The following is a 24,050-nucleotide window of genomic DNA, read 5'->3' on the forward strand; positions in this document are numbered from 1 at the left end:
TTTCTAAGCCTCAGACCCACATTTGTAAGACAGGAATAGTAATACCAATCTTAGATGAATATTAAGAGGATTAAATAAAATTAACTTAAACAATGTAGGAAATATGTTCTCCTTATCCTTCCCACTGCTTAATTTTGCTGCAATGGTTCGGATATGTCTTCCCGTGGCTTGCACTATCAACAACAAAGATATTTTGTATGTGATATTGTGGAACATTTTGTAATATTTTTTTAATGTCATAAATGCCACTAGATTCTAATTTATCTATACTTAAATCTAATTGATGCCACTTATTATGTTTTGAGTATTTTTTGCTAAAATTCAATCTGATGGTAAATTTATTACCATATAACAAAGGTTTAAAATAAAAATGATGTCATTTATGTGCAAAGCAGCTCAAAATGTTATTAAATGGATAAAATAGTCAAAATATCAACTTTTTATTTTTTGTGGATCTTTGACACATTTTGAAACAAAAATTTGAAATCAATTAACACAATGAAACAGTCAGTATTCAGATAGCCCTTTGTTCAAATCCTGGCTCTACCACTTAACTCGTGTACAGTCCTGGTCAACCAGTTTCATTCACAGAACTTTGATATTTTTCATTTGTAAAATGAAGATGACACCTACCTTATGGTATTATAAAAATTAATGAGATAATCCATGTAAGGCTTTGCAGCATATAAACACTCAACATATGTTATCAATTTCTGTGATGATGATGATAAAGAACAACGAAGAGGAGAGGAAGAATAAAATATGCAAAAGCTGACAATACTTGGCTTTCAGTGAAAGTTACTCCTTTTGCTCTTTCTATCATGCAGGGTGTCACGCAGGGTCTCTGGTCCCGCTCCCCACATAAGAACACAGGACATGGTGAGGCCAAAAAGGAACACCCATGAGCCATAGATAGGGGAGTCATACCACTATATTCTCGCTGGCGGCTGGGTTGGAGACACAGGAAGCAGGAGCCACACTATCCGCAACCTGCCGTCTGCTTCTCTGCCAACCAACCTCACTTGTTAACTGCAATCTGCCCTTGCTAGCTCAGCCACGGCAGTTATATTGGTGGCCAGTGGCTAACTGGTAACAGCTGGTAGCCAACTAGTCACAGCTGATGGCCATCTGCTATCCGAGCCAGCACCTTTCCACATGAGGCCGAGAGCCTGGAAACTGCTCTCTGGGACTCTGTCCCCACACTTTCCCATTACATTTATGGTCAGGTAAAGCTTCATTTATCCATTCTGGGGTCAAAACCCATTGTAACAAAATTGTTGCCCAACTTCCCCTGATGAATGGGAACCGTCTTGTATTGAATGTTGGTGAAAATTTACATTTTAAATAACAAGTTATTTATATTCCATATGCTTGACAGTGTACAGGCACAATTCTTAGAAATATAGGTCATGCAAAAAATGGTGTCAGATTATTTCCCCACATTTTTTTCTTGCCAGCACCAGTATCAAATTATAATAGGGGTCTTATAAATTAGGGCCTGCATCACGCATAAATAGGGAGTTTGGAAACTTCTAGTGATTTTATAGAGAGAGCCTCACCATCCTGACTACTTGAACTCTTACCTCTGAGGTGGTTGTTACTCATTTCCTTATTTCACCCTTCACCTATTTTCTCCTCGGAATTATCTTTCCTGATCTCCTCCTCATTATGAATGTACATTTTTCACTCTTTGTTATCGTTATCTATTGCAACATCACAAACTACCCCAAAACTTAATGGCTTAAAACAATCATTTTATTTTGCTGATCACTTGTGGAGCAGGAGTTTGTCTAGATGGTTGATCCATGTGGGATTGGTTGGGGCAGCTGGAGCTGGAGGATTGGCTTCCTCACTCACATCTCCTGTGCTTCAGTGCTCCTTGACCTCCCTTTCTCCACATGAGTCTCTTCCTCCAGGGCCTCTGCATGTGGCTTGGACTTCTCCCAACATGGTGGTCTCAGAGCAGTCTCACTTCTTGATTGGTGGTTGGTTTCCTAGAGGTGAGAGGTGGAAGCTGCTGGGCCATTTAAGGGCCACACACGGAACTCACATGGCATCCTTTCCACCTTCCTGTATTGGTCAAAGCAATCACAGGCCTGTCCAGACTCAAAGAGAGAGGAAATAGATGATACCTATTGATGAAAACATGCCCATCATGAATTAACCATACTCTTCTTATTCTCCAAGTTCTGTTATTATTCCAGTATAGTATGTATGTAACTTTCTCAGAGAATTTGCTTTCCATTTCCTGAGGTTTTGCTAACTTTTCCTGAATTAAAATCAGGGTCCATACACACAAATTTATTTACAAACTAGCACTATTTACCAACTAGTGCTAGGTACTAGTACGATGTAGCAGGGAAGACAGATATTAATAAAACAATCATATAATTAAATATTTACAAACTAAGAGCTATAAAAGAAAAGAACTGAGTACCCTGAGCATGAATTAATGTAATAACAGAAATTCCATCTATCCGGGGGATCAAGGAAGGCTTCCCTGAGGAGGTGACTTCTGAGCTGAGACTTGAAAGATGGGTAGGTATTAACCAAAATTGGACAGAACATTCTAAACTATGTGAACATACAAGCAAAGGCAAAAGGTGAGAGGGAGCTTAATGTGTTTGAGGAAAGAAAAGAAAACGCCATGCACTAGAGCTGGAATGTGGGTGATATTGTTAACTTGGTTTCAAAAGTGGGGAAATTGAGGATCAGCACCCAGCCGAGAGCCTGAGACCAGGTACGGGCTCCGCTGAGCAAGCTTACCCAGTGATGGGGAGTTTGCCATTGAGGGGCAACCTGCCTTCAGGCTCTTCCACAGCCTTTTACAAGTAGAACAGTGTCCTCTACAAATCTAACGATGTCTTAGGTGAGTGTCATCCAGACTCAGAGAAACCAGCACAAAAAAATCATCCTAAGAAAACATCACCTACGGAAAATATTACACATCCTGGTGGTATTACAGATAAGAGTGTAGTTTACATGTAAATCAAAACTAACTCATGCCAATTATTTAACTCTTTTAAAATGGTGTATGATTCACACTACTATCTCCATTATATATATTTCAGTTTTTATGTGAAAACTAGAAGAAAATGGTGATTTATGAGCATACAGGTCACAGAAGTAGCTACTTACTAAATTTTTGAGACATTATTTAAACACCTCAGCAAATCAGTATATGCATTAATATAAATCATTGCACAGATTATCTGTAATTTAGTAGTCTAAGATATATTATACTTTTACAACCTAATATAGAGGCTTCAGTTCTCTGTTTAATTCTTAGGATAATTTTAATGTATTTATTATAATTGAAAAAATTAACTATGCCAGCTGCCAACTCAAAAGTGGAAACAGTTTAGAAAGGCCTTTAAAGAAAGACTTTTTAAAAATAATAGAAAGGAAAAAAAGCAAGAAGATTGCCTTGGAAAGCAAAATTTGTTGTTGTTTTTTGTCCTGGGGCAATGCTTGTGACAGACACATCATTTTAGGGAGAAAGGGGACAAGAATGTTAGACAGTAGTCCCCAGCCCCTATCCATGGTTTTGTTTTCTGCAGTTTTAATTACCCAGGGTCAACAGCAGTCCAAAAAAATTAAATGAAAAATTCCAAAAATAAACAACTTATAAATTTTAAATTGTGCATCATTCTGAATAATGCGGTGAAATCTTGCATCATCCTGTCCGTCCTGCCCGGAATATGATTCATCCCTTTGTCCAGCGTATCTATGCTCCTGCCCGTTAGTCACTTAGTAGCCATTTTGGTTATCAGCTCAGTTATCAAAAAGAGAGAGAGCTCTCCTTCCATCACCATATATTTGATCTGGGTGGTGAACACACAATGGGACTTATAGATGATGTAATACAGAATTGTCCACCTGAAATCTATGTAATTTTACTAACAATTATCACCCCAATAAATTAAAAAAAAAAAAAAGAAAAGAAAAAGAGACAGAGAAAGACCAGAGTGACATAACTTTTATTACAGTATATTGTTATAATTGTTCTATTTTATTATTAGTTATTGTTGTTAATCTCTTACTGTGCCTAATTTATAAATTAAACTTTTTCATAGGTATGAATGTTTGTATAGGAAAAAACAGTATAAATAGGGTTCGGTATTATCCACAATTTCAGGCATCTTTGGGGTCTTAGAACATATCCCCAACACATAAGAGGGGACTACTATACAAACCAAGCAGAATTGCACTTTTATGGAAAACCTATAAATTCCCACAAAGACCATACACTGCATCTTTAAGAAGAAAGAGCTTTCAACTTACATTCATTTTTTGCCAAGATGCTTCTGACATCCAAATTAATTTTAGGGATTATCCTTTCAGTTATATGCTTCCTTTTGTAACTTAGTTCATATTTCTTGAATGTCACAGTGTTGTCTGCTTCTTTGCAATGTTTTTTCTGATCCTTATCAGAAATGGTCCTCAACTGGTAAGATGGAAATCAGGGGAAGAAGCTGGGCATTTTCAGGAAAGACTGGTGAATGTCAACTGATGAAGAGTGTGGGCTGTTCACATTTGGGGGAATAGTTTCTAGGGCCTTATATTGCTCTATAATATTGTATTCTGTATAATTTAAACTACTTTATAATATTTATTTAAGGAATATGGTGAAACCAATACAACCTTTAAAAGGAATTATATTTTCATTGCCTTTTGAAAGTGCAAACATAATTTTTATTTTACTTTAGTTTGCACTTTGCTTTTAAAAGATTCATGGTTTGCAATAGGCCAAGAGGTAGTAACTGCAAAACTTAAAGTAGTTAATAACCAGAGATTACTTTTCCACCCTCTTGTTTCTTTTATAAAAAAAAAATACCAGAAGGAAATTAAATGCTTAATTAAATTAAACAAATTAGCTGAATATTAATATTACCGTGACCAGTGTTTGCAGCACTAATTGTTTGTGGGTTTTTTTTGAGTATTATGACAATGTTCACACAGTCTGAAAGCAAAGTAGGTTTGGCCATAAATCAAAACAGGCAATGTTAGTTCTTCATGGTATGGGAACAGGCATTCTGGAGGTGGAGTGCGTGTGAGTATCATCAAAATGACAATTAAATAATGCTAGTTTTGTTTGCTGGGTCTTGTCTTAATCCCTTTAGGGTGAAAATGGTGCTTCCAACTTCCATCTGCTTGGCTTTGCTTGGGGGAGAGTCCTGTTGGGCTGGCCTACTCACATTTCCTGGAAGAGTTCACCAAGATCTGAATCGGGAATTTCCAGAAATGATTATACCCATCTTAACATATACCGGAATCTAAGAAGATAGTATTTCTTTGTCACATTGTTCTAAAACAGACATTCGATTCAAAGAGCACATGTCTGCTCTCATAGGAACAACTACAAGCAATTAAAAGAGAAAACAGAATATGTGACAGAACAGCTCCTTCAGAAGAGTGGAAGAACGAAAGCATTGTGTATACTTCAACACTTATATCAGTAGGTCAAACTGTGACAGAGTCAAAATTTATCTTAGAAGTTCTCCAATGCTCCCCACCCACACACTGTTAGCAATTCTCATGCCTAGGCTTAAACTGCTTCCTTCTGTAACCAAGATGTACTAGCTCCAGAGTTCATTCTTTCAGATTCTTCCTAAGCATCTAATTAAACCAAAAAAACCGATTTGCACTATGATCTTAGTAGATGAAAATAACTTTAATTAACTCAATACTTTTTTATTGAGTGACTAAGCGTACTTGGCACTGTGGCTAATAATCTGCTTAAGAAACAGTTTCTCTATTTATTTAAAAAAAAAAAAAAGGAACAACTAGGAAGCTCTACAATAAAAGAATAGTTAAATAAATTGTTGTACATCCATATCTGTAGGACACTCTTTAGCCATTAAAAGTCATGCTTATGTAAAGAATGCTTCCATCCACTATGGATGTTAGATAAACTTAATGTGCTAATCATTTCACTATATATGTATGTCAAGTCATTATGCTGTACACCTGAAACTTACACAGTGTAGTATGTCAATTATATCAATAAAACTAGGAAAAAAAGAAAATAATGCTTTAGTATAATACCAGTTGTATTTTAAAATTGTGCATAGGAAAAAAAAGACAATAAAATATAATAGTAACTTTGGTTTATCTTTAAGAAGCAGGATTATATATGATTTTTATTTTCTTCAAATTTTTATGTATTTTCCAAATTTTTTTGAAGGAGCATATACTTAGGCTATAATCAGAAAACAAACAATAAACATGATTTTTTTAAAAGATAATTTCTCTCTGAAAGAGTTGTCAGTCTAGTCTAGAAGATACCAGATTGAAAACAAACTATTAGGATGTTATAATAAGTCTGGTAAGTGTTATCATATAGGTTGTACAAGGTGTTATGGGAACAACTAGCCACCTTATATAAATAATAGAAGATTTAATATGTTACCGCCCCCCAATAATTTTGTAAAAGTCTTTAGTATTGTAAGGAAAGCTAGTGTGCACAATTCCCTATCCAAAATCTTCAGTACCATATTGGTTTCAAAATTTAGACTTTTTTAGATTTTAGGTAATAAAGTGGGTGTATGTGTTTACATAACACTTGTAGTGGGTCTGGGGCAGCACCCCAGAATACAACATATTAATATTCCCGTTTAGTGAGATGGGACTGTTAGAATAAGGACTACAAAGCTTCTCATTAGTTTAGGCCACCAAATTTGTTACTAAAAAGTCTTGCTTTCTGGAGCCTTTTGGATTTCCAAATTGCAGATTAAGGATTGTGGACCTGGATGAGAAATGTGGGGAGTGCGTACCAGCACCTGTGCAAGGTGTCATTTGATACCTATTTCTCAGCAACTAGCTCATTAAGGCGAACACCGGCTCTAACTGTAGGAGTCATGAAACTGATTCTGAATCACGTTAGAGTTTATGATCGTATTTGATCATTGACATGTCCTCCAGGAGTGAAAATGCTCTAATTCTGTCTTGAAGAAGTGAATGCTTAAGGGGCTTGGGGTTGTTTTAAAAGAGAAAGAAATGTTGTTATAAACATACTTTACAAAGAGTTTAAAAACATCAAGAAATATGTGGGTTTTATAAATAGAAGTAATACTAATAGAGCTGGCAAAATGTATTTCTTAGTACTCTTTAAAGGTTGTCTCTAAGCCAAACATTTCCTAATCTCTCCTGGAAGAATACTGGCAGCTAAGAGACCAAAAGGCTGTGGTTTCAGACCTTAACTATAAAACTGCTGAGTTTAATGATACGGAGCCAGTTTAGGAGAAATTTTGTTTGTTTATTTATTTATAATTTATATTATATATAATGTACTTTTTTTTTTCAACTTTTGTGGTATAATGAACAGGGTGTACTGTCTAATATTGCATACCTACCACTACGGACCAGTAGCAATTTCCATGAAGTGACAGGCAAGTGGTTTTGGGAGGGGGGAAAGCGCCCAGGATGATTCATTTGAAATCAACCTTGACAGTTTTTCTGCTGACAAGGCTGACAGAGGTAGGACTAGAGCAAAGGTTAAATTCTTCAGTTCTAGAAAACTGCTTTGTCTTTAAGGCTGGCTCCTCCAAGTTCTTCTAGTCCTATCAAGATGAACCATTTCATTTTCTCCTGTGGATACAGTCGGGCATAACATACTGAGCTTTTGACAGAAAAAGGAATTTGTTCATGGTTTTACAAACCATGCATTCAATAAACGATGATTTGTTAATACAAATTGACCATCAAGATTTAAATTCCACAATAAGCCCTCAAAATAATGGTTTAGGTAATCACTACCAGCTTCTTTTCAAGTACCCTTATTACTAGAACTATCAGTATTTAGAAAATTGGTTGATTTGACCTCCTACATGCCTTTTCAGCCTCTGGTAGAAACATGGCCCTAGGGCAAAATCAGGCGCACAACATCAGGGACACATATACCTTATGAGTCACTGGGAGTTGGCTATTTTATCACCGTTTTCACATAATACTAAATTCTTCTTAGAAACTGATGCAGGCTACTGTGAGCTATGAATAGCACAACCAGAGCTTCAGTAAGTTTCTTTGTTCATGTTAAATTCACATTCTATCAGCTTGTATAGATTCCTGTCTGTATCACACTAAAAATAATTACTACCTATTTAATATCATTTATTGTTGCATAGAGAAAATAAGTGAAGGATACCTGTGTCTTGTCTTCTGGGACCTTCCAAGTTTGAACAGGTGATGACACCAAACAGAGACATATAAGCTTTATAGTAAACAATTGCTAGAATACGTAAAACATTATATTGAATACACCTTTAGTTGATGAGCGAAGAGGCAATTATAGAAGGAACCCACAGGGAACTGCCGATTTTTTAAAAGGGCTTAATTAATTATTTAATTAAGATACTCTTTCCTGGAGGAGGGCCAATCTGGAAATTTTGCAGATGTGGTGACTGCAAAATAACTAAAGTTCTGGATGGGAAATACTCTAGGACTCCTAATATTTTTATCTCCAAACCTTGCAAGAAATGGCATCAGAACTAAGGTCCAGAAAATTCTGTTGGATTTAAGTTTTGTCCTTAGCCACCTATCACCAAGAGCAAATGTGCTATTTATATTGAGAAAAATGTCAGGGTTGTGCTAAAAAATATATTGAACTCAGGCTTGTGACAGTGCTCATTACTATAAATTATGTTTAGGTTTTTTTCAAGGTGGACACAAATAATATATTTTAATGAAAAAAACAGTAACCATAATCTCCAAATCAAAAAACATGTACTGCGTGGCATTATTTTCCATTTCTGAAAAATGGAGGACAGCTGGGTTCTCACATCCCCTTCTGTGTTCAATCTATTGCAAATCTTGGTTTTTTAAAAAATAACAGTTGTATATATTAAAGGAATACAACATGATGTTTTGATAACCATATACATAGTGCAATGATTACTATAGTCAAGCTAATTAACATATCCATCTCCTAACACATTTACTTCTTTCTTTCTTTCTTTTTTTTTTTTTTTGTGGCAAGAGCACCTGACATCTATTCTCTTAGCAAATTTCCAGTATACAATATGATGTTATTAACTACAGTCATCATGCTGTATATTAAATCTCAAGATACTATAGAAAATGGATACTAACACATGTGATATATCAATGGACAGATTTCAACAGCATCAGTAGGACAATTAAAGTCAGTGAACTCTGAAAACAAATGATTATGAAGCCATGTTCATACAAGCATGTCTGAATAATTGGAGTTCAAGCATTTATTTTATCTACTCTGTTCAGGGTAAACTGAATTAAGAAAAGATAATGGGAGGACTTCTAAAACCTGTCTCACTAGTGCCTTATTGACACAGCTGAAATCCTCCAAAATCAAAATTCTTTCAGCTAGAAAATACTGATTTGTCTTCTGCAAATTTCATAACATTTTTAAAAGGACTTGTTTGAGGAAGACTCGTAAGAGAGATATCTAAGTACAAAGTAGTAGAGTTTACCCTGCTGTCACTCTTTCTCTCTGGCAAGCAAATGTGGGCCTGAAATCCTAGCCAAAGGCTCACCGCCACAGGGTGTTTCTATAGATATCTGACTTCACCACAAAGCAGAAGAAGTATGGTTTTCTGCAGATAAGGATGAAAATCCACTCATTGAAAGCAACTGTCTATGCTTTAAAATGTTAGAAATAAAATGCTCTAAAACAGAGAATATCCTCAAAGAGATGCCTTAGTATGGGGATGTCCAGCAGAGTCTTCAAAACACACACACACACACACACACACACACACACACACACACTGTAAAAAATGGAGAGCTTTCCAAAAAAAAAAATCAAAAGGCTCGTGGAGAATTGTCCTGACAGAATTCAGCTCTTACAAGTCAGTCAGGGACTGAATAACACTTACAATGCAAAAAGTTAGAATCCTCCCCTACGGCATTTCCCTAACCATTGTTTAGGATTTTCTTATAGGGTACTGTGATATTTTTGTCTTTAACATTGCAGTCAGACTTTATATTTATTCATTCATTCAACCATCAAGTGCCTACTGGATGTCAGCATTGGGGAGGCAAAAAGAATATGCTATGCTCCCTGAACTTCTTGACTCTGATGGGAAGGAACAAGTTCACAGAGAATCTCAATGATGTTCAATAAATATAGGGTGATGTCAAGAAAAACACTCACCTCCATTTGGGGGAGCTTCATCACAAGGAACAAATAGAAGGGTGGTCCAGGCAATGGGAATAGCATTTCAGAAGGCATGGGGACAGGAAGAAAGGCACTTTTTGGTCATGGCAAAACCACTCAATATGAGTAGGTGGGAGTAGAGAGTTAGGTAGAGGCCAGATGACCAATGGAGAAGCACTCTTTAATAGATGTTAAACAGAAATGAAATGATCAGAATTACAGTCAAGGGTAACACTCTGAGATAGGACATAATTTTCCTAAAACAATTGGATGTTTTTTTTTGTTTGTTTTTTTGTGTGTTTTTTTAATTTTTTAATTCAAATTTGGATGTTTAATTGACCGAAGTAAGTTATAAGAAAAGTTACATCTTTGTCCACAGAAGAGGCATTGACTTTCAAATGAATGACTAGGTCTTTTTCTCAGCAGTTGCTGCCCTAGAATAGAGAACCACCAACTGAGGGAAGATGAAGGAGAAGGTTTTCCTCTCAGGGACCATACTGGCATTGCTGAGAGAGTACTTGCAAACCGGTGACCATCGTCAATTTTCAACCAAATGCATGTCACGTGGGGTACTTCAGCTCTGCTGACAATCATCAGTGCAGATCCAAGGAAAGGGCAGTAGAAGGTAAGAACTGTCTACACTGTCATGGGGATTATTAAGTAACTGACTGAGAAAGCCATTTAATACAACTGCTTATATTCCTTCATCTTCAAATTGTGCCTGCATCAAATATCAATTTATGCTATAATTATTCTGCTAATCAGCAATCTTCTTTCAATATAATCTCGTTTTCCAAGTAAAATATTTTTGTTATTATTTCTAAAACCATTTTAGTTATTTAATTTCTTGAAGTGGGAGCACATTCACAGGGTTCAAGCATCAAAAAGTATAAGAAATACAGCAGCATCTCCTTTCCACTCCTGTTTTCTGTCTGCCAAGTTCCTATCCCCCCAAAACAAGTAACCAACACTATTAGTTTCTCACTTAATTCCCAGGATTTTAAAATATATATTCAAGTCAGTACAAGTACAGATTACTTTCTCTTCTTTTTTTTTTTCACCTTGAGCGTACACTATTTTGGCACCTTTCTCTCCTCACCTAAAAATAAATCTTGGAGATTGTATTAGTCCGCTCTGGCTGCCATAACAAAATCCCATAGACTGGATGGATTAAACAACAGAAATTGATTTTTTTCACAGTTCTGGAGGCTGGAAATCTGAGATCAGGTGCCAGCATGTTCATATTCTGGTACGAGCTCTCCTCCTGGCTTGCAGACAGCCACCTTCTCACTGTGTCCTCACTTGGCAGAGAGAGACAGCAAACTTGCCAGTGTCTCTTATTATAAGAACAATAATCCCATCATGCAAGCATCATCTTCGTGACCTCATCTAACCCAAATTACCTCCCAAAGGCCATATTTACAAATACCATCACATTGGGAATTAGAGCTTCAACATGTGAATTTGGGGTGAGGATCAGAAACATTCTGTTCGTAACACAGATCTTTCCATATAAACACTAAGGAGCATTTCTTTTTTTTTTTTTTTTTAGAGCTGCACAGTGCACTACTGTTACATCATACATCTTTAAATCTTTAATGTTGAAACTGGGAAAACTGAAGCTGTGTTTTATTCCCTGTTAATGGGATCTGCAGCAATGAAGTAAGAGGACAAAAGTCTTAGAGAATCGAAGGTGATATTTCTGATAAGGTTACACATAAGCTATAATTATATTATAGTCTGATGATTGCTGGAAATGTTTCAACACTCAAGTATGTTCAGTGTACGTTCATTAGCCAATCATTAGGTCCCCAAAAGTTCAGCTTTCTATAAGTGAAATAAGTCAGAGGGAGAAAGACAAATACCACATGATCTCACTTATATGTGGAATCTAAAGAATAGAATAAATGAACAGGCTAATCAGAAACGGTCTCAGAGATATAGAGGAAAAACTGAGGGTTGCTAGATGGGAGGGGGGTGGGAATGGGGGAGAAGATGAGGGAATTAGAAAGCACAGTCGGTAACCACAAGATTGCCACAGGGATACAAAGGACAGTTTGGAGAGTGTAATCAGTAATATTGTAAAGATTTTGTAGGGTATCCGATGGACATTTGTCTTAATCGGGAGACCACTTCAGGGATGGTGTAGGTGCCTGACCGCTGTGGTGTACACCTGAAGCTGAAGCTGGATAGTGATGGGTGTTGACTGTGATTTCATATATATATTCGCAGGTTGTGGAGTGCAGCACAGGGAATAGGGTCAGTGGAATTTCAGGGGCGGTGTGCGATGTCGGAGGGGTGGTAGATTGGGGAAAGAGGGTTATTTTGTGAGGGGTGTAGATGTCTAACAATCACATTGTTTTGTACACCTGAAACTAATAATAATTTTTTAAAATTCAGGTTTCTAATATGAAGACACTGACTGCATTTAAAGATGTAAATTATATTAATAAAACATATAGCTATGAAATGTACTTTTTATGCCATTGCTTATTAATAATGGTCAATTTATATCTGACTGTTATTTACTAGACATGTTATATAGGCCATTCTAAACACATTAGTGTATATTTAGCTCCTGAGAAGAGTATTTGAATACAAGAATATTTAGTGATCTTTATGAAGAAATTTCAAATGTTATTTAGCCCAGAAAAGGAAAAGAACAAAGAATAAGGAAGAGAAAAAAAAGTGTGGCCATAAAATATTTCTAGACAGCCTCACTGACAGCAAAATAATAGACTGTACTATCCCAGCAGCCTGAACTATTCCTGCCTGAAGGAAGAGAAGGCAGAAGGGAGAGACAGTGAAGGTGAATACAATGTTGTGTCCTTGCAATATGGCTGAAATTCGATTCAGGGATAAGAGAGAGAGGAATCAAATGGAACCAAGGTGTCAAGCCTAGGTGACTGGGTAGAAAAGTAACACTGTTGGCTGAGATAGGGTGGGGGATATTTAGGACAGGGTAAGAGTTGACTTTTATAGACACTATGTTTGGAGGCTAATGAGATATGTAGGTTAAAATTATCAGCAGGCATTTAACAGGTTGAAGGGAAGAGAGAGATCTGGGAATTGTTTCAAGAAGTACTTATGAGAACAAGAATGAGGGGGCAGTGGAAGAAGAAGCAAGGACAGAATGACGGAGATCACTTACATTCAAAGGAAGAAGGAAAAACATGAGCATGAAAGGAAAGAGAAGAGTGATCAGAGAGAGAGAGAAGGTGAACGAATGTAGGGAGTTTATAGAAACCAAAAGAGGAGGGTATAGTCAATTGTATTACATGCTGGAAGAAAGATAAACAAAGATATGGACCCCCAAAACAGTTCATTAGGTGACAGAGGTCAGATTTTGAGTCATTAAGTAATGAGTTGAATAGTGAGAAAGTAAAATCAAAATTCTAGTCTTTTGGCTCTTCAACAATGCTATCCCATATTTATATTCCACTTTAGAGTAACAGAGTACTTCCACATACGTTATCTCGTTTGATGATATCTCAAGGGAATCGTCTTGTAGGTAGATAAGTGGAGAAAGATGCAGTGGAGAGGGATAATTGAAGATGCAAATGGAAGACTAGGTAATGGATGGAGTTAGTTTCCTAAGGAAGTGAAAGAGGGAAGAATTTAGTGCTGGAAAAAAGCAGGAGTCTCTCTGATTTTGAGTTAGATAAAAGAAAATGTGAGTTGGTAAAAAGACAAACATTTTAAGGTAAAAATAGTTTAGAAAGATTTACAACTAAAGACTTTGAACATAATCAAGGTCACCTTGAATTGAAGGCCCAACTAGCAGGAGAAATGTGAAATCAGTGGGGAAATGATGTTTGGTATAAACAGTCAAAATACTGACTTTTCACCCAGTCAGAAACTCTCCAGATCTCTAATACAATAGTCCTCCCACTAATGTAATGGTGAGTGGATATTGAAGTACTGGAGCCAAGAGCAAACAGTTTGAAGCCTTAAATAACCCCAGCAGACTTTAAGAGACGTTCATTTACTATACAATTCAATTTATAAGTTGCTATGAGCTCCCATTTCCAGCCTACTCCAAAGGAAGGAAAAACATTAAGCCAGTTGTTAGAATAATGCACTCCCACAGGACAAGACATCCTGCAGTTTTTGAAACAACAGGTATGTCGGTCTGTGGTCCAGCCTCCAATCACCTTCTTTAGAGAGTTCTGCTTCTTCTGGGACAGTACTCAGGTGTTTATAATTTTCTCCATTAAAAGGTATGCATATTAAGAAATAAATTCTATGAGCTAACATATTGGGAGAGAAAGTATGATAGGCTTCCCTTTTGGGCTGAAAAGTTTATGTGACATGACCTCTTGGGCCTTGTGGTACCTTAGGCAGACATCCTGAGATTCTAGTAGCTTGGCTCTTTAAAACAATGCTATCATTGAAATACTAATTTCATTATTACATCTCATACAATATAAAGGTTACTATCTTTGCTTGCTCAATACACCTCCCTCCATGAAACAAACAAATAGACATTCTAATGTCAAGGGTAGTTTTGATAATGTGGCTTGATCGACCTATCATATTACCTCATCTTCCGGGCTTGGTGATTGGTTTGGGGAGAAGTATGTGATTTAAGCTGATCCAATACAAGTAACTCTTGGAATCATTTTCAGGCTAGAGCCAAAGAGGATGAAATCCTCTTGCTTTGCTAGTAGAATTGCTTCTAGGATGAGAAGAGAGATCAAGGTTGCCAGGAAACTTGTTCCCCATGGCATGGAGAAAGCCCTCTGCAAAGAGAACCAGAAGCAATAGTCAGAAACTGAGATTGTGAGCCCTAAAAATATTCCTGCCACTGAACTCAGACATCCTCAGGGCCAGTTCCCTAAATCCTGTGTTTGGGTTACAGCAGCCAATAAATTTTCCTTTTTGTGTGGGCAAGCTGGGGTTCTGTCATTTGCAACCCTAAATGGCCCACAATACCTTATACTTATAAGGTGCTCAATAAATATATATTGATTACCTGGTTGTTTCTATGTCAGTGCTTTTTCTGTACCTTTTGCTTCTGCACTTTCTTTGTATCCTACTGTCTCATTCTCCTTGATCAAAAGTAAGGCTGCAATTTTCCAGTAGTAACTGGACGCCCTAGCCCCTTGACGCTGTCCAAGGTCACTTAATATGTTTGTGTTTCAGTTTCCTAATTTGAAAAATATGGCAAATAATAACAGCAACTACTTATTAGCATCTACTATATTCCAGGTACTGGCCTAATGCTTAACATACATTATTTTATTTCCCACAGCAACTTTGTGACACATGCATAATGATCCCCATTTTATAGATGCAGAAGCTGAGATGCAATGAGGTTAAATGAATACAACTTGAGTGACAGAATTCTGATTCATACCCAGGTTTGTCTGAGCCTCTGAGCCTGTGCTCTTTCCAGTGTCCTATGCTGCCCTACTTTTCAAAAAGCTTTTGTGTGTGTAATAAGATAATTCAGGTGAAGTTGCTCTAAAAATAGAAAATGATCAAAAATCATTCTCCAATTGACAACCAAAAGTATGGAAGTAGGCCCAAATATTAACAGAGAAGATTTAGGTTATGAAGAATATTCTGATTACCCCAATTATGGCATTAGAAACAGTAACTGAAAAAAAAAATAAAGCTGAATCTTATATAAATGAGAAATTTTATGAAGACTGAAAGAGCAGCCAAGAGTCTGTTTCATTTCTGGAGCCTCAATAAAATTCAGAAGGACATAAGGTAAGCTTTGCTAAGCTAGGGAGGATCAAACCTCATTTCTCATTTTTCTCATTAGACCATCAATACCCAGAGCTTGCCCTGTCCTTTGTGGCCCTGTTGATGAAGTGTGCTTATAAAATACGTACATTTTGACTTACAGCTCTGGATGGCAATATCAGAGGGGTTTGAAATGAACAAACATATAATCATGCTGTTTATGTATCATTAAAACACACATAAACCCTATTTGTGTATAAGTTTAACTGAAAGAAGGATAAAACCAGGTCTACATGTTAAAAACATTTTGTAATAAAACTCTTATAGTCTTCAAGCTATAATTACTGTTTCAAACAACTTCAAGCAAACCACATTATGAACTGTTTTATGTCCGATTTCTTCATTAAACTGTGAGTGCTTTGGACATAGAAATTACGTCTTACTCATTTTTTATCTTTAGAATCTGGTAGAGGTAAAATTTGGCATAGGTTTCATTGTGATTTTCATGGCTCTTGAGAACTTTAGCCTTCGTGGACCTCTTTCTCCATAAAAAATATTAAAAATTATATTTTATGACTATGTTGATATAAAGATGAATATGTTAATATGATATATTTAAACATTTTTTTGACCTAACATCTCATTTTTTTTCTTCTAATTAAAAAAAATTAAAACTTCTGCACAGGCTCCTGCGTGTACCGTGGGCTTCAGGTGCCATGCTTGTCTTGCCTGTGGATATCAGTCCTGCTACGTGTTAAATACAATTTTGTTAAATGAATGAAATGAATAAGTGATTTTAAAATGAACATTTATCTGGTGGTGGTGATTCTTAGAGCTTCTATTTTGAAGGAACTTCTAGTTTAAAATAGTTTTCAAAAGTAACCAATTAATAAAATCATCACAAAGTACTAAGATTCATTTCATCCGAAGCCAGCTATTGAAATGTCCTACTGTAAACAAAATGAAAACCCAAGAGCAGTGTAGAAGTCTGTCACAGTGGCAAAATAAATATTTTAAAATAATATCAGAGGTTGCTGTAATTTTGAACAAATACAGCACACCTCTTAAATACTGAAATTTAAATATTTTCTCTTGAAAATTCTGACATTCCAAGAGAGTCCGTTCATAAGGTGGACATGTGAAAAAAATGTGGGTTTATACTTGGAGCCACAGAGCTATTGACCATAATTTAGTTGAACGTGTGCCCAGAATGCTAGACCTGCTGCCTTTCACAACATTGCTTTTGGAACTCAGCATTTCTCCACTGTTGTTTCCAGAGACATCTTTTTTAAATGGAAAATTGATTGATGAAAACTTAGGCATGGATAAATGCTAATCAATGAAAGGCTGTCATTTTATAAGAAACATAATCAATGAAAATGCTGTCATTTTATAAGAAAGGTTTATTGGCGAACTGTGTTACTTCTTCTAGTAATTCAGTCCAGTGTTTAATTCACAGAATGAAATGCAGAAATCAATTATTCCATCCACGGTATGGTAAAACTAGTTTTCAAAATTATGTTTTGGGAAGCTACCAGACTGGCTTAGCCACTGACTTAAAATGTAGAATGTCATATCTAAGCAGTTTTTCCCACTTCGAGACGTATTGAATAGAGGAAGCTTTTTTGCCTTGTCTGGACAGGGTTCTGTGCAATTAATATCTGGATAATAATTCAGGTTCATTTTTCCACAAAGGACATTGTACATATAAAGTAGTACTAGTATTTATGGGATGGACAGTTATCAGAACAGCTCTTAAAGGCTACATAATAAAAAGTGCATTAAAGCTGCCTAAATGAATTAACCATAGATACTGAAATGGATTCAGCTAATGGATTCTGCCTCTCCACAGAGTGCCCTCTTTTAATAATAAAAAAAGCAAAACACTTGTTTTCCTCTTCTTTTCCATAACATCCAGCCACCTGACCAAGAGTGGGAGGGGGACTGCCCACACCACTCCTGAGCCAGCAGGAGGGAGAGGTCATCTAGTGATCAGACACTCTTGCTTCTCCTCTCCAAGGGCAAATGGGCTGCCTCAGCAGCTGTCACGTCCTGCTGCCCTTCGAAACAGGAAACTGGTCTAGAGTTTCAAACTTATCTCCTGCATTGCATTACCAAACTGGCAGTCTCACCAGATCCTGGTAAAATGTCTATTATACATGAAGATGGTGAAGGCTTGAGGGTTGGTGAACAGGGAGGGCATTTGTGTTTGGGAGGGGGCATTACCTGGCTCAGCTCTCTGCCATCTACAGAATTGTTCTGGAGATGAAACAAGCACAGAGGATGGCCAAGGTCATTTGGTCTATCTCATGCCAGTGGGCAGAATCACATCCCAGCGCATGGTTGAAACAGTAAAGGGTCTTCTGATGAGGCTGTTAGTTATCCAAGGCACATACTGTAGAGCTTCAAAGATCCAGGCTGAAAAACCACAGTTATTCAGTTGCTTTTCAGTCAGACAAGCCCCTTGTTGTCCTACTTTTCCCATTCGATATTCTGCCTTGGTCATCTTACTGCTCAGTTAGCAGTTCCAGCAGAGGGCAGGCAGGGGAAAGGAGTCATATACTATAGCACATGATCTAGAGTCTGTTGAATGTATTAAGGGAAATTTTCTGGTTTACTAAGAGCAACAAAGTTCTCTTTGTCCAAATGTTGTTGTTATCTTTCTTTTTTTCTTTTTTTTCTATCTGTCTATACAAGGTGTTGCTAGTTTTCAGGGTCTCTTGTCTCAAGAAATTTATAGTCTGGTTTGGGAAAATAAAATGAAGACACAGGAAATAGTGAGAAATCCATGCTCTAAAGCCATCCCAAGCTATCCCAAGTAAAGTCACGGGTTTCAAGAGAAGAAAGAGAGATCTCTGTGTGCTGAAGTTGGTGATAGCATTTATAGATTGAAAATATACATCGAAGTAAATAATTAGTGCAGAGATGTGGGAGTTAATGTTTGGGCAAATGTAGGTGGTGAAAATTCTCTGAACAGGCTTGAGGGACAGCCTCACAGAGAGAACTCATGGACATCCCGGACAGGTCTCATTGACAGGTCTCAGCACCAGGTCTTTGTGGTGATCAGCCAGAATGAAGAGACTGGGAAAGTCAGGATTGGCTGGCATTCCAGGAGGAAAAATACTCAGTATCTTTCCATATCATTCATTAAGTTCTGTGTGACAATGTCCTGAGCAACTCACTATGGGGAGGTCTTCATCAGATAAACAGGGCTGCAAAATTCATAGCCAAGGAATGTGGGCTGGAGAGGCACTCCCAGCCACAGCTGCTACCTGAACACCCAGCACTGGCTGGGAACCAAGGAGACATGCTGAAACCAGGAGCCTCAGCGACGAATGGTAATGTTACAGCTGCTTAATCCTGAAATGAAAAGTAATTGCTTCTGGCTTAAAGAATAAAGGAAAAACAAGATCAGCCTTGGCTGAATTACTTTTTTTTTTTTTCTTCCAAAAACAACCATGCTGTAGACCAGGTTCTAAAACCTGCTTGGTATTTGAAAATGTGAGGAAATGGATGTTTTCTGTCAATATAATTTAACTCCATCCAGGGTACTGGTGTATAAGAACACTTGAATGCAAATACATTTTGATGAACATGATTAAATCAAATGTGTTTACTTTTGCTATAAGGGATGACATCTAAAGTGTAACTTACCTGAATATAATTTTAGAAAGTCAGTCTTCAAAATAGCTGTTGCTTTTTTTTTTTTTTGTAGCGTTTTCTGCTTAAAGTCTCAGCAGAAGCTACCAGAGCTCTTTTTCTACAGATGAAATTACAACTGGATAAATATGGAAAAGCGGGGAGGGGAAAGGCATTTCAATACTTCTGATATATTCCTATGATGGAATTGTCGTCTCTGTAGACAAAAGAAGTCATAAAAATTCATAAAGGAACAGCTACAGGTTTAAATTATTGTTACAAGGATCGAAAGATGACTTTAACACACAACTAAATAATATTTTCATTTTTACCTGTTTACCTCACAAGTGGCTACAAAATGGCAAATGTCAAGAGATGTTCTGATTATAGCGAATTCATACCCTTGAGAATAAGGGAGCAATGACCAAGAGTAAAAACAGAGCAAGAATGCGGAAAAAAAAGATCTTGCCTTTTAAGTTCCAGTTTGTAAATTACATGCATTAATTTAAAATATTTGTAGCAGAATCACAATGATGGACAGAACACTAGTTAAAATATATATTGTCTCCTAGAGCCATGTAACAGTTTCACGTGGTTTAACCTACTATCTTAAGCCCTCACAGAACTATCATCAATCAATAATAACCAATAAGGAATACACCCATTTTGTCTTCCTGCCATCATTCTGTACAAACATTAATATTACAAAACTAATATGACACATGGTATCTTCTTACAGGTACTAACACTGAGGACAGTCCTCATGGAAGATCCAAGGCTATTTATAAACATTATTCATCTCTTGTTTCTGCTGCATTAATTCAAAACAGACAAAAATAGTCCTTAGACCAGAAGCTTTTGGATACCACCAGTTTTTTTGGATTTAACCTAATAGAACAGCATCATGATACTGATAACTGTGCCTGCTTTTCTGTGAGCTCAGGCCAGTGGACAGCTGGGAGGCCAACCGCAGACCCAATAACTTAACGCATAGTAATCACAAACATACAACTTTTTAAAAATGAAAGGTGTCATACAACCCATGAGGTAGAGAAACAGCCACGAACAACATAAGAATGCAAAGAATGTCTGCAGCTGATGAACCCTCTCTACTGGTATATGACACACAGCCAGTTGATCCTGAAGCCCACAGTATTTCCAAAGATGAAGCACGATGGTACATAGTAACACTTCAAATATTTTTTAAAAAGCGATTCTTTTCACACCAATATTCTATCATTTTATGCCAAGAAAGAGTACTGAGCATTGAAATGGCCCCAATTTTCTTTTTTCACACTGGGCATGATTTAGATGTTAGTGAGTTTTCCATTCCCATTATTGAGAAGCATTAGGCAAGCTTTCTATTCTTACAAAACATGAGAATGTACCAAGAAAATACAGATTTAAAGTATAATGTAAACATATATTTTAATGGAGATACACAGTGATTGCAAATATTTAGATCATTAGGAAGTGTATAGTATGTTGTTGAATGCAATTTTAACCCAAATATGACACTTGCAGATTTAAGACAAGCTCAGTTTTCTATGTAAAAACCAACAAAACACACACAAAAAAGTATGATTACAAAAATTCAATCTCTCATGTCAAATATTATTTTTTAAAAATCGTCAATGACCCATTTTATGCAAATTCCAGTATTCCCATACCAGATGACCTTGAGAGAAAGCAAAGGCCTTTCTTTGCCCAGAGATTTCCAGTAAAACTCATTCTTTAGTACTTGCATTTTGCTTTTTGGAGCAAGAACTGGAATTACTGACAATTCAAGTACAATTATCAGCATCTCCCTAGGTGAACTAACTCCCAAGTGCCTTACGACTTGCTTTCTAAGAAGAAATATATCTCTTCAAAGTATACTTCATAAAATAGTGAAGCTTAATGAGATTTTAAAATGCAGACTTAAAGGGGTTTTCTCTCCTTTCTAAGCATCCTGCTCTCTTCTTTTTCTAGTGTGAATTTTGAAGAGATTCTGAGGAGTAGCCATTGGGACAGCAATGGTGACTTCATTGAAGGATTGCTTCATCCAACCCAACAAATAGGGGTTGTAAAGGACTTCACATACTATATTAACAAATACAGAAAGCACATCATAGTCAAACTTCTGAAAACCAAGGATCAAAGAGAAAAATCTAATAGCAGCCAGAGAAAAAGAGACTCATTCTACACAAGACTTAGCAGAATAATATTACTGACTTTTCAACAAGCCAAAAGACAATGGAGTAACATCTTTAAAATGCTGAAAGAAATACAACCTTTAACCTAGAATTAGAAACCTAGTGAAAAGATCATTCAAAAATGAGGGGGGGGGGGGAGAGAGAGAGAGAGAAATTGCTAAATAAGCAAAAGCTGAGATATTTGTCAACAATAGACATGTACTATAAGAAATGTTGAAGTAATCCTTCAGGCTGAAGGAAGTGATACCAGATGGAAACTCAGACAAATGAAAAGTGATCTTGAAAAATGAAGAGTGCTGGAAATGGTAAATATCTGGGCAAACAGAAGTTACTTTTTTCCTTCCTTATTGAATGAGTAAAACTCTTTAATTGTAGAGCTAAGTTTTTGGTAGACATTAATGCTTAATATCCTCTCTCATTGGTAAGCATTTAAGTGTTTCCTTTTATCACTGCTAAACACCTTAAAAGGGTTATCTATCCACTGTTTCTCAAATTTAATGTGTATATGAATCACCTGAGGATCTTGTTAAATTCAACTACAATAATAAATTCACTGTGTTATTGGTAAAAGATAGACAAATAGATCAATGGAATAGAATACAAATATGTCCTTTTAATCCCTCTTTACTTCTAACCTATTATTAAATCTTTATGTTTATATTTTATATTTAAAGCATCTGTCTTATAAACTGTATAGAATTGGTTCTTGTTTTTTTGTTTGGTTTTGTAATCTCTGCATTGTAATTGGTGTGTTTAGTCCAATTACATTTAATATAATTATTAATGTTGAATTTACATCTACCATCTTGCTATTTGTTTTCTCCCATCTATTTGCTTTATCCCACATGATTTCTGTTACTTTGTTTCTTCTTTCCTTCCTCCCTTTGGATTTGTTGAGAATGTTTAAGTATTTCATTTTATCTCCTCTACTGGCTTAAAAGCTATACCTTTTTATTTTATTTTTAATGACTAATTTAAAGATTGTAATGTGCATCCTTAACTTAGCAGAATCTACTATGATTTCATAATATATCATTATGTGTGGTAAAAAAAAACTTACAAAAGTATGTTTCCTGTTCCCCAACTTACCTTTTGCACTATTGTTTCACACATCATATTTCTACAAATGTGAAAAACCCCAAAATAAGTTGTTACTATTTTTGCCTTAGTCAATTGTCTCTTAAAGAAATTAAATAAAGCCAATATTGGAGCAATCCTGAAAAACTTACTAACTTTACTTTCTGCTTGCTTCAAAAAAGAATCCTTTAAATGCATTTATAAGAGCTGTTATAAAGTCCTTACTTGCTAATTCCAACATCTCTGTCATCTCTGGGTATGTTTAATTTTTTAAAATGATACTGAAAGATAAAAAACCCAAGTGACAACAAAATCAGTAGTTCTGGTTGAGATCACACATACTTAACCGCTGCAATTCCAGGTCCCTGAGTCCCTTCCCATCACTGGGGAGAGTGTGAGGGGTCAAATGTTCTCCTCTCTGCCACTGGCATGTCACTGCAATCACTATCTCCTTCCCAAGCCCCCCTGGCTTGAGCATGGTGGGGGGCTGCTGCACATGTCAGTACCTCCCTGAGATGTTGTTCTTGTGGTCCAACCATAGCTACATTGCTATCACCACCACCACTTCCATCCTTTCTGCAGTGCTACAGCCACTGGCCTAGAGCTACTCCAGGCCAGGTAGCTTCTCGTCACAGCCCAGGACAGTATTAAAGAGCCTTCTCTTGATACTTCTCCTCTGGGTGCTCCAAATGATGACCCTGCCTCTCCTGCTTCCTACTGCCTCTCTCTACAGAGCTGCAGGAAGTCCCCGGATGAGCCCTGCTGCCAGAACACTCAGTGCCTCTCATCTGGCCTTGTCCCCTGGGGTCAGGTCAGCTTCTTCTCCAGCCACATTTTCTCACTGTCCACAGCTCCTGGTCAGAGGATTTATTTCCCCCTGGTGGTAGCTCTCATCAAGCAAGGACTCATTAAATTGCTAAGTGTTTGTTAATAACTTGTTATGTGTACAGAATCTTAATAATTATCAAGAAATAAGTAAAAAGAACTGAACAAATACAGAGACTAATAATTTAAAACCAAATATGTTTGATAAAAGAGTCCCTTGCTTTTAAAAAGTTGAAATCTACTGGACAATACAGGTGTCCTTTAATCTATTGGTAAAGTTCATTCACCAATGTGACAATTATGTACCGAGCAAATGAAATGTGCCAGGTTCTGTCCCATATGCTAGGAATACAAAATAGATAGATGCCTGCTCTCATGCAGCTTCCAGTAAACAAACTAATATCAGTTCCTGATAAGTGCAAATCAGACAATGATAAATGATCAGAAGAAAATAAAGCAGAATAATGGAATAGAAACGAAAAGGA

The 24,050-nt window shown here is 36.6% G+C and overlaps 1 protein-coding gene and 1 long non-coding RNA gene across 2 annotated transcripts in view; both read right to left on the reverse strand.

Annotated features, from left to right (window-relative positions):
* Window positions 1–24,050, reverse strand: part of DDAH1 (dimethylarginine dimethylaminohydrolase 1) — a 231,030-nt gene that overhangs the window by 144,459 nt on the left and 62,521 nt on the right. The window lies entirely within an intron of this gene.
* On the reverse strand, window positions 461–18,242 carry LOC141572383 (uncharacterized). Its single transcript, XR_012497746.1, has 3 exons — window positions 18,056–18,242; window positions 14,677–14,877; window positions 461–2,132 (listed from the first exon to the last, which is right to left on the reverse strand). It is a non-coding gene; the product is annotated as an uncharacterized LOC141572383 (long non-coding RNA).

Source organism: Rhinolophus sinicus, linkage group LG06 (genome assembly GCF_036562045.2).
Source record: "Rhinolophus sinicus isolate RSC01 linkage group LG06, ASM3656204v1, whole genome shotgun sequence".
Taxonomy (NCBI): Eukaryota; Metazoa; Chordata; class Mammalia; order Chiroptera; family Rhinolophidae; genus Rhinolophus; species Rhinolophus sinicus.